Consider the following 7,685-nt stretch of genomic DNA (forward strand, 5'->3'; position numbering starts at 1 on the left):
GGGGGGGGGGGGGGGGGGGGGGGGGCGGTTTGGGGACGTCTCACCGCTGCATTTTCCTGCCCCAGCTCCGCGGGACACCAAATCTCAGCACAAAAAGGGGTGACCCCCCCTTCCCCCCCCCCGGGGACAACTCAGGGAGCCAGGGGAGGGATTTCCTCATTTTGGGATACAGTGGAAAGGGAGAGGGGTCGGTGCCCCCCCCCCCCGCAGTGACATGCCAGCGGCGATGCCCCAGCCCTTCCGCGGGGGCCTCACCCTGCAAATTCCCGTCCTGGGGAGGTTCCCTCCTGTGTGCTCCCAGGCTGCCCCCCCCCCCACCCCGGGGCTGGATTTCCCCCTTCCCGGGGGGGGGGGCCGTGCCTCCGACACCCCCGGTCCCTCTGTTGCGTGCTCAGCTGTTGGTGTCAGGCCCGGTCAAGCTGCTGCTGGGAAGGGTTGGGGTGGGGGAGCTGGGGGTTTTGCTTTAGAAATGGGGTAAATTTAACCGGGGGGAGGGGGGGGGGGGCCCCCCATCCCCGCAGGGGGGGGTGAGCTCCTTGCAGTACGTCTAAAACACAAAGCAAAGCCAGCTCCCGGCTCCTTGTGGACAAAGATGCCCCTTTTTTTGGTGCAGATTTGATGAGCCCGGACTGCTGTAGACCGACGGGAGAGGGCACCCGAAGCCGGGTTATCCGCACACCGCGGCGGAGACTGAGAGCAGCTGGACCCCTCCGAATCCCCCCCCCTTTTTTTTAAAAGGGAAGACCCCCCCCCCACACACACACACCTCCCTCCCCAGGACCCGGGGTGCAAACCCCTCGTCCCCGTGCTGAGAGGGGGAACCGGGACCTGGAAGTCCCTGGGGAGAAGCCCTGGGGTCCGGCACCGGCTCCCGCCGCGGATGAGCCCAGCTATTCATTTCCCACCCCCCAGGGAGAAAAAAATCTCGACGTTTGTTTTTTCCCGCGGCGTAATGACCCCAGCAGGTGCTTTTCCTGCCCAAGAGCCGAAAATAGCGCCCGGGGTTTGGCTTCCTCCGGTTCCTGCACCCCTCCCAGGCCCCCGCTCCTCTTTTGGGTCAAAACATCCCAATCCAGGGAGGGGAGGCTCGGGGGAAGCGGGGGGACTTCCCGGAAACCCTTTCCTTTGCGTTTTTTATTTATTTATTTATTTTTCTTTTTTTTTTTTGTGCTTGGCTGGAGGTGAAACTGTCCTGGGGGAGGAATTTTTGCCCTAGGCTCTACCAGCTCCCCTTGCCCTCGGGTCTCTCCTGGGGTCATCTCGGCGTCCGCCCCATCAGGAGGGACAGGAACGTGCCTTGAGGGGGCTTATCCCTTACAATCCTCCTGCAGGAGCTGTGTCCTCTGCCCCCCACCGGGTGCTCATGCCCGGGGTCTGTGTCAAATCTGCTCCCTTTGGCCCCATCGACTTTGTTTCTTTTAAGGGGTGAAATGACTTGGGGGGGTTGAAATGCTCAGCCACTGGTGTTTGTGTTGGTCTCTGCTATATCAGCAGCATTTATTCAGGGATCTGAAGCTGGGACCTCTGCTTCGTCCCTTGGCCCTCGGAGGGGACCCAGGGGCACACCCCACTATCTGCATTTTCCTTTCCCAATAATTCTCCAGTGCCTGTACCAGGTCCCCTCCAAGGCCAGGGGACACGCAGAGGTGCGCTCATTCCACCTCCCCATCCCTCCATGATATTTGGGGCAGGCAGAGCAGACGTGAGGCTAGATTTCACCTCTTTCATCCTCGCAGGAAAGCACAAGGGATGGGGACACAGGGGGAGTTTCCTTCCCCTGCTCTGTCCCTGTGTCTCCACCCTGGGCACAAGAGACAGACACAGTCAGCAAACGCAGCTTCAGCTCCTGGTGGGAAACGGCTGCTCCTGGGGCTGGGGCTGAGCCCTGCTCCCAGGTGTTCTCCAGCAAGCCCATCTGGGGAGGAGGGAATTGCTTGGGGTGGCTCCATGCATGTCCCGTGGGTGCTCAGGGCACGCTTGCACAGAGTGCATGCAGCCTGTGCACCCCCAGACGTAGAGGAAATAGCGGATTTTGCACCCAGACACCTTCAGGACAAGTCTGAGGTTTCTGGCCTGCAATCTGGTGCTCCCCATCCCATCCCATCCCATCCCATCCCAACCTATCCACAAAGTCAACGCCTGCATCCCCCCTCACTCTTTCTCTGCCCCCCCCAAGACCTATGAGAGCAGTTGGGGTCCCTCAGCACCCCAAGAGCTTCAATAGGAGCCAGGTGGATGAGACCCTTTGTCCCCTGTGGCACTGAAAGGCCACCCTTGGCACCCCCAAATCTGCATCACCTCCTTCAGGGCAGGCACCGAGCACCTTGCAGCATCTGGTGGTGGCAGTGGGTCCTGGCCATTTGCCACGTCCCGGGGCACCAAAGCAGCGGGGTGAACCCCAGGCTGACCCCTGCACCCCAAACCCTCTCAGGCCAGGGGAAGAAAGGCAGGAGAAGCCACCGGGGACTTCTGGCCGCGTGTTCCCGAGGAAGGCAGCCAGCTGTGGGAACGTCCCTCCCCAACTTGCCGGTGTTGTTCCGTGCAATGCAAAAATCACATGTCCTGCGGCAGCGCTGCTCGCTCCTCAGGAGCCGTCCCCCAGGGACGGGGGCTTGGATGCTGTTTTTTCTGGCGTTCAGGCGTTTTGGGTAATGTTTGCGTTGCTCTGGGACCACGGGGAACGGATCCCAGCTGCAGAAGATGCATCCCCTGTGCTGATAAGGAATTTTCCACATCTTTGAAAGGAATCTGTAGGTTTAGGCACGTGGGAAGGATCTGCGTGGCCTTTCCTGCAATATAGGGGAGCTAGCCAATGAATTTCTGTCCTGATTTCAGTTCTGGAAATAGCACAACTCCAAGAAACCTTTCAGCTTGGGGAGGTTCAAAGGAAACGGCGCTGGCGGCAGCAGGGCTCACGGCCGGCATCGCCTCCTGAGCTTGAGCTGGGTGGAAGAGGAGCTCCTGTGCTGGAGGGCAGCGATGGGGTCGGGGTCTGCAAGTGTCTGAGCGGGGGAAAAAGCCCTGCTACAGAAATCAAGAGCTGCCCAGCCAGCTGAGGAAGATGTAAGTGGCGGCTGGAAGCTAAAGCCAGAGGATTTCAAAATAGAAATACGGGACAGATTTCTAAAGTGAAAAACACAAACTTCAGGAGCAGCAGCCGTGGGGATAGGACCTTCCCAATGGGGCTGCCCACGTGAGGAACAGCTCCAGGAGGCACCGAGCTGGCCCAGCCCGCTCTCCCCAGCCGCTTCCCTTCATTGCTGCCCTTCCTTCACCTCGTCTTTTCCTTTCAACCCAAATCCTCATCTTCTGGCACCCCTGTGGAGAGCAGGGGGACAATGGCCGGTATGCCCAGCCCACCACAGCCCCAGGCCTGGGGCTGACCCTGGGGTCTTCCACGTACAGCACCCTGCTTGGTTCTTTATCCCCTCCCTAGCATTTCCCCCAGGATTGATCAGAAAGTGATCACACCATCTCGGGGGCCCCTCGTTCATATTCTGTAACAAAGCAAGACTTGCAGGGGCCACATTTTTCTTTTTATGCTTTCCTCTTTTTTTTTTTTTTTTTTTTTTTTCTTTCTTTTTTTTTTTTTTTTCTTTCTTTTCTCTTCTGGGAAGTTGTGGTTCTGCCAAGTCTTTGCCCCGGAGCGAGCTGTCATCGCTCACACCCTCAGCTCCTCCTCCCCGGGCCAGGGCTTAGCAAGCACCATCCTGCCCCGACACGGGCCGCTTCGAGTGAAAAGAGGAGCTCTTCCTACAGCACCCGGCTCGCTGGAGGGCTGGCCATGGAGGCCAGAGGGGTTTTGCAGTCCTCTGACTTACGGCAGTGGAAATATTTAACCCCCTTCCGCAGGCTGCTGAGCCTGCTGGAAAGGGTGCGCAGGAATAGCTCTTGGCCGGCGGCCTGGCTCGATAACGCTCAAGGGGCTCCCTGGGGATTAAAATAGGTCCCGCACATGGTGGGGGAGATACGGCGGCGAGGAGGCAAAGGGCCTGGGATGGGGTGCAGGCAGGGCCAGCGAGCCGGCAGACCTCTGCTCTACCCCGCTGTCGTGCCAAGGGTACCACTGGCGGAGAGCTCGACGGGTTTTGGCACTTTGGGACTTGTTTTCCCTTCCATCGGGTGATGTCTCAGCAGTTTCTTCTGCCAGGTTCAGGCTGGTGCCGGGAAAGCACAAAAAAAACCTGTGAGCATCCTCCCGGCACCCAGCATCAGGGACCTGTGCGCCCCAGCTCCCCGACCCCGCTGCCAACCTGCTGTAAAACGGGCTGCAGGGCTGAGATGTGCCTGGTGGGAAGCGTCAGTCCCCGGTTAAGCAGCCATCCATCCATCCGTCCTGCGGGACCGGGTGCTTCCCAGCAAAATCTGCGAGTCCCGTGAATCGGTGGCAAGCTCAGCTTCTGTAGGCAAAAACGAGCCTTTGCAGTGTAAAAAAGAGCTTGAAAATGTGGCCGGCGCATGACCTTCCCACTCCGGATCCCAAACAAAAACGAAGGGCTTTCATATTTGGAATTGTCTCCCGGGAATTCTCTCTAAGCTGTGTCACAGCTGCTGAGCATCTGCTGCAAGTCCACAGCGCTGCTGGGGATCAGCGCCCTGCGAGGCACCCAAAGGGCTTCCCGGGGCCGTGCACCCCAACAGACGGCATTAAAACAGCCCAGGAGCAGCCCTGTGTCCCCAGCGAGGTCCCACCAGGGCCATGTGTCACCCGGCACATGGGTACGGGTGGCCCCGGGGCAGGTGCTGTGGGCGAGCACCTCGGCACGACGGAGGCACCCTTGGAAAAGCTCTGGTCGTTCCCTTTGTTTGCTCCATCTTTTTCTCCCTGTGCCAGCCTGTCCGGACCCACCGGACCGTGGCATTTGGGGTCAGCCTAATTAATAGCTCACAGAGACATCAGCCCACCGAGCACACAGCCCTGTGCTGCTGGCACCGGCCACGCTCCTAATTAACTTCCCTAATTAAGAGGCCCCTTTCCATGACCAGAAGGCCTCGGGGCTGGCCCCTGGAATTGAAGAGGCAGAGAAAACCTCAACATCTCCTGCGCTGAGCACCCACGATGGCAGCTTGGAGCTGCTCTTCCTGCAGGGAAACCGAGGCAGGAGGGGTTCCACAGGGAAGCGGTGGGAGGAGAGGAGCTCCCCACGTCCCGACTCGCCTCCTGGGAGCAGCGATTCCTGGCTGCTGCCGAGCCCCGGGGGTGCAGCGGGGCTGGGTGCTGCTCCAGCACGCCAAGCCCGCTGTGCATCCCCTCCCACAGCAGCCCAGGTTTGGACCTGTCCCCGCAAGCCGTGCCGTGCCCATGTCACCTCCTTGTTCTCCGTTGTCCCACCTCGCTATCTCTGCGGGCATTTGCCCGGAGCGGCCTCATCCAACGCTTCCTCAGGCTTATCGTGACCCATTGCATCGCTTGGGTTTCTCCTTCCAAACCCCAGCAAGAGCCTGGAAGACCTTGAACAACCTGCTGGGAACCTGATGTTCACCACAAAATCCCATTTCATGGTTTTTTAAGGAGCCTTCAACACAAGTCCCAGCCCGGTTTCCGGAGGGCGACCTGGAAAGGGTGAGCAGCTGACGCCACGTCCGCTGTGATCAGGCTCTGCACAACCACCTGCAACAGCCAGCGACCACATTTGCTCATTCAATATTTGCAGCCTTTGCCAAAGCCCTGAGAATTTTTCCTTGGGCTGGCAGGAGAGCCCTTACCCACCCCCCTTTGGCACGCTCCCAGCCATGCGGCTCATTTTTGGCACAATCTGGGCTTTTTGAGGGGCGCTGCTAAGATTAGGTATGCTGGGGCGCAAATCTGGGGAGGGAGAGCAAACTGCCAATGCACTTAGGAAAAGGAGTGGTTTTTAATCGCAGTGTTTGGGGGATTTGCATACAATTAGGCTGGGACTTGCCCGCATTTGCTTCCGCATTTCACTCCCGTGATGAACCTGCCGGTTTTCCTGCTCTGCTCCCAGCCAGAGGCTGATTGCAAGGACGTTCACCCTGGGACACCGGTGGGCTCATGGGCTCGGGGCTCCCCGGGGATGCCCCGTCTGCTCCCAGCACCTCGCAGAGCCCAGGGCTGGCTGTGACAACCAGGGGATCTCCTGGGTGCTGCCCTGCTCCATGATCCACGTGCAGGGGGACCCTTTGGGGCTGCATGGGGCCATGCACCAGGCGGGTCTGCCCCACGTTGCCTCTGGCTGCAGGCTGAGCCCCGCAGTGGGATAACGGCTTCCTCCCGGTGGCAGAGGATGTGCGAGGAGAGATGCGCAGCGAGACGCAGCCTCCCATAAATAGCACAGTGTTTATGTGAACTCGCCATCCCCGGTTTATTTTTCTCCCTACAGAGCTAACAGATCTTTTAAATGCATAAAAGCTCTCCTTGCCCTGCCACTGGCACAGCCAAAGTGTCCAAGGTGGCACATCACCATGGTCCCCGGATGGGCCCCGAGGGCTTGACCCCAAACCTGGACCAGCTGCCCCGCTGTTGGTGGTGAGGGAGAAGGCTTTGGGCCACCAGCTGATGAAAGGGTCCAGCACTGGGTTTGTGATGTCCCCACAGCTGTCCCCGTCCCCACCTGGGCTCTGCAGGCTCGGATGGAGGAGAAGGTCATGGGTCAGCCCTGAGGGGCAGCTCCAGGCATTGGGACACCTCTTACCAGGGTAGAGCAGAGCAGTAGGGGACACATCCAGCCCCACGTCCCACCAGAGGAGGGACAAAGGATGGGGAGAGGCTTGGAAAGGTTTTGGGAGAGTCCCATTGCCCTGAACCTGAGGTCACAGCCAGTCCCAGTCCCTGCAGCACTTTGATAAACCAGCCCAGCTTGCTTGCCTGCTGCCCTTCCCACTGTCGGGAGGGTGCACAGCCCCCAGCACCCATGGGTGCCCCTCTGAGGGTGCTCTGGGGCTCAGCCCCGAGCACCCCCAGCTCTGATTCGGGGTGAGCCCGGAGGCAGCTCGGGCACCCCCTGCGGCTCCCGGTCCCATCCTGGTGCTGATAGCGGGGGGCTGCAGCCGTTCCGTGCCCGGTCCCCGGCGGCTCCCGGCTCTCTCCGGGCCGGCTCCGGCTTCTCCTCCCCGCCTCCAGCTCTGGCTCCGGCGCCTCCCCCGGCTCTGGAGGCTGCGAGCGGGACCGAGGCGGCTCGGAGCCGGGCTCCGCTTCCCAGCCCGTCCCCCCCCCCCCCCCCCCCGCCCCCCCGGGGGGGCCCCCCCCCCCCCCCCCCCCCCCCCGCCCCCTCCGCAGCCCGGGGCCGAGCCAAGCGGCCCGGGGGGAGCAGCGGGGGCTCGGCCTCCCCCTCGGGGCCGCCCCGGGGCCGTTTGCCAGAAGCGTGAGGCCGAAGCGACCCCTCCGGAGCCGCCGCTCGGCCCCGGCCTCGCCGCCTCCCGCTGCGCCCCCGGGAGCTCCGCAGCCAGCCCCGTGGGAGGCTCCTCACCGTGTCCGGCGGCCGGGGGGGGGCTTTTTTGGGGGTTTCTCCCCGACCCCAGAGACAGCGCAGAGGTGCTCAGCCGCCGGGCAGGGCGGGGGCCATGCTGGGGGCGGCGGGAGGGATGCTCGGGGCCGCCCGCCCCGCTCCGCCTCGGCTCCGGTGCCCGGCCCCGCTCGGCTCCCGGCCGGCACCGAGCATCACAGGGGGGCTCCCGCGGGGCTTTAAGGAGGGACCGAGCCGATCTGGGGCTGGGGGACCGGGGGG

The sequence above is a fragment of the Oxyura jamaicensis genome, chromosome 26 (assembly GCF_011077185.1).
Source record: "Oxyura jamaicensis isolate SHBP4307 breed ruddy duck chromosome 26, BPBGC_Ojam_1.0, whole genome shotgun sequence".
NCBI classification, from domain to species: Eukaryota; Metazoa; Chordata; class Aves; order Anseriformes; family Anatidae; genus Oxyura; species Oxyura jamaicensis.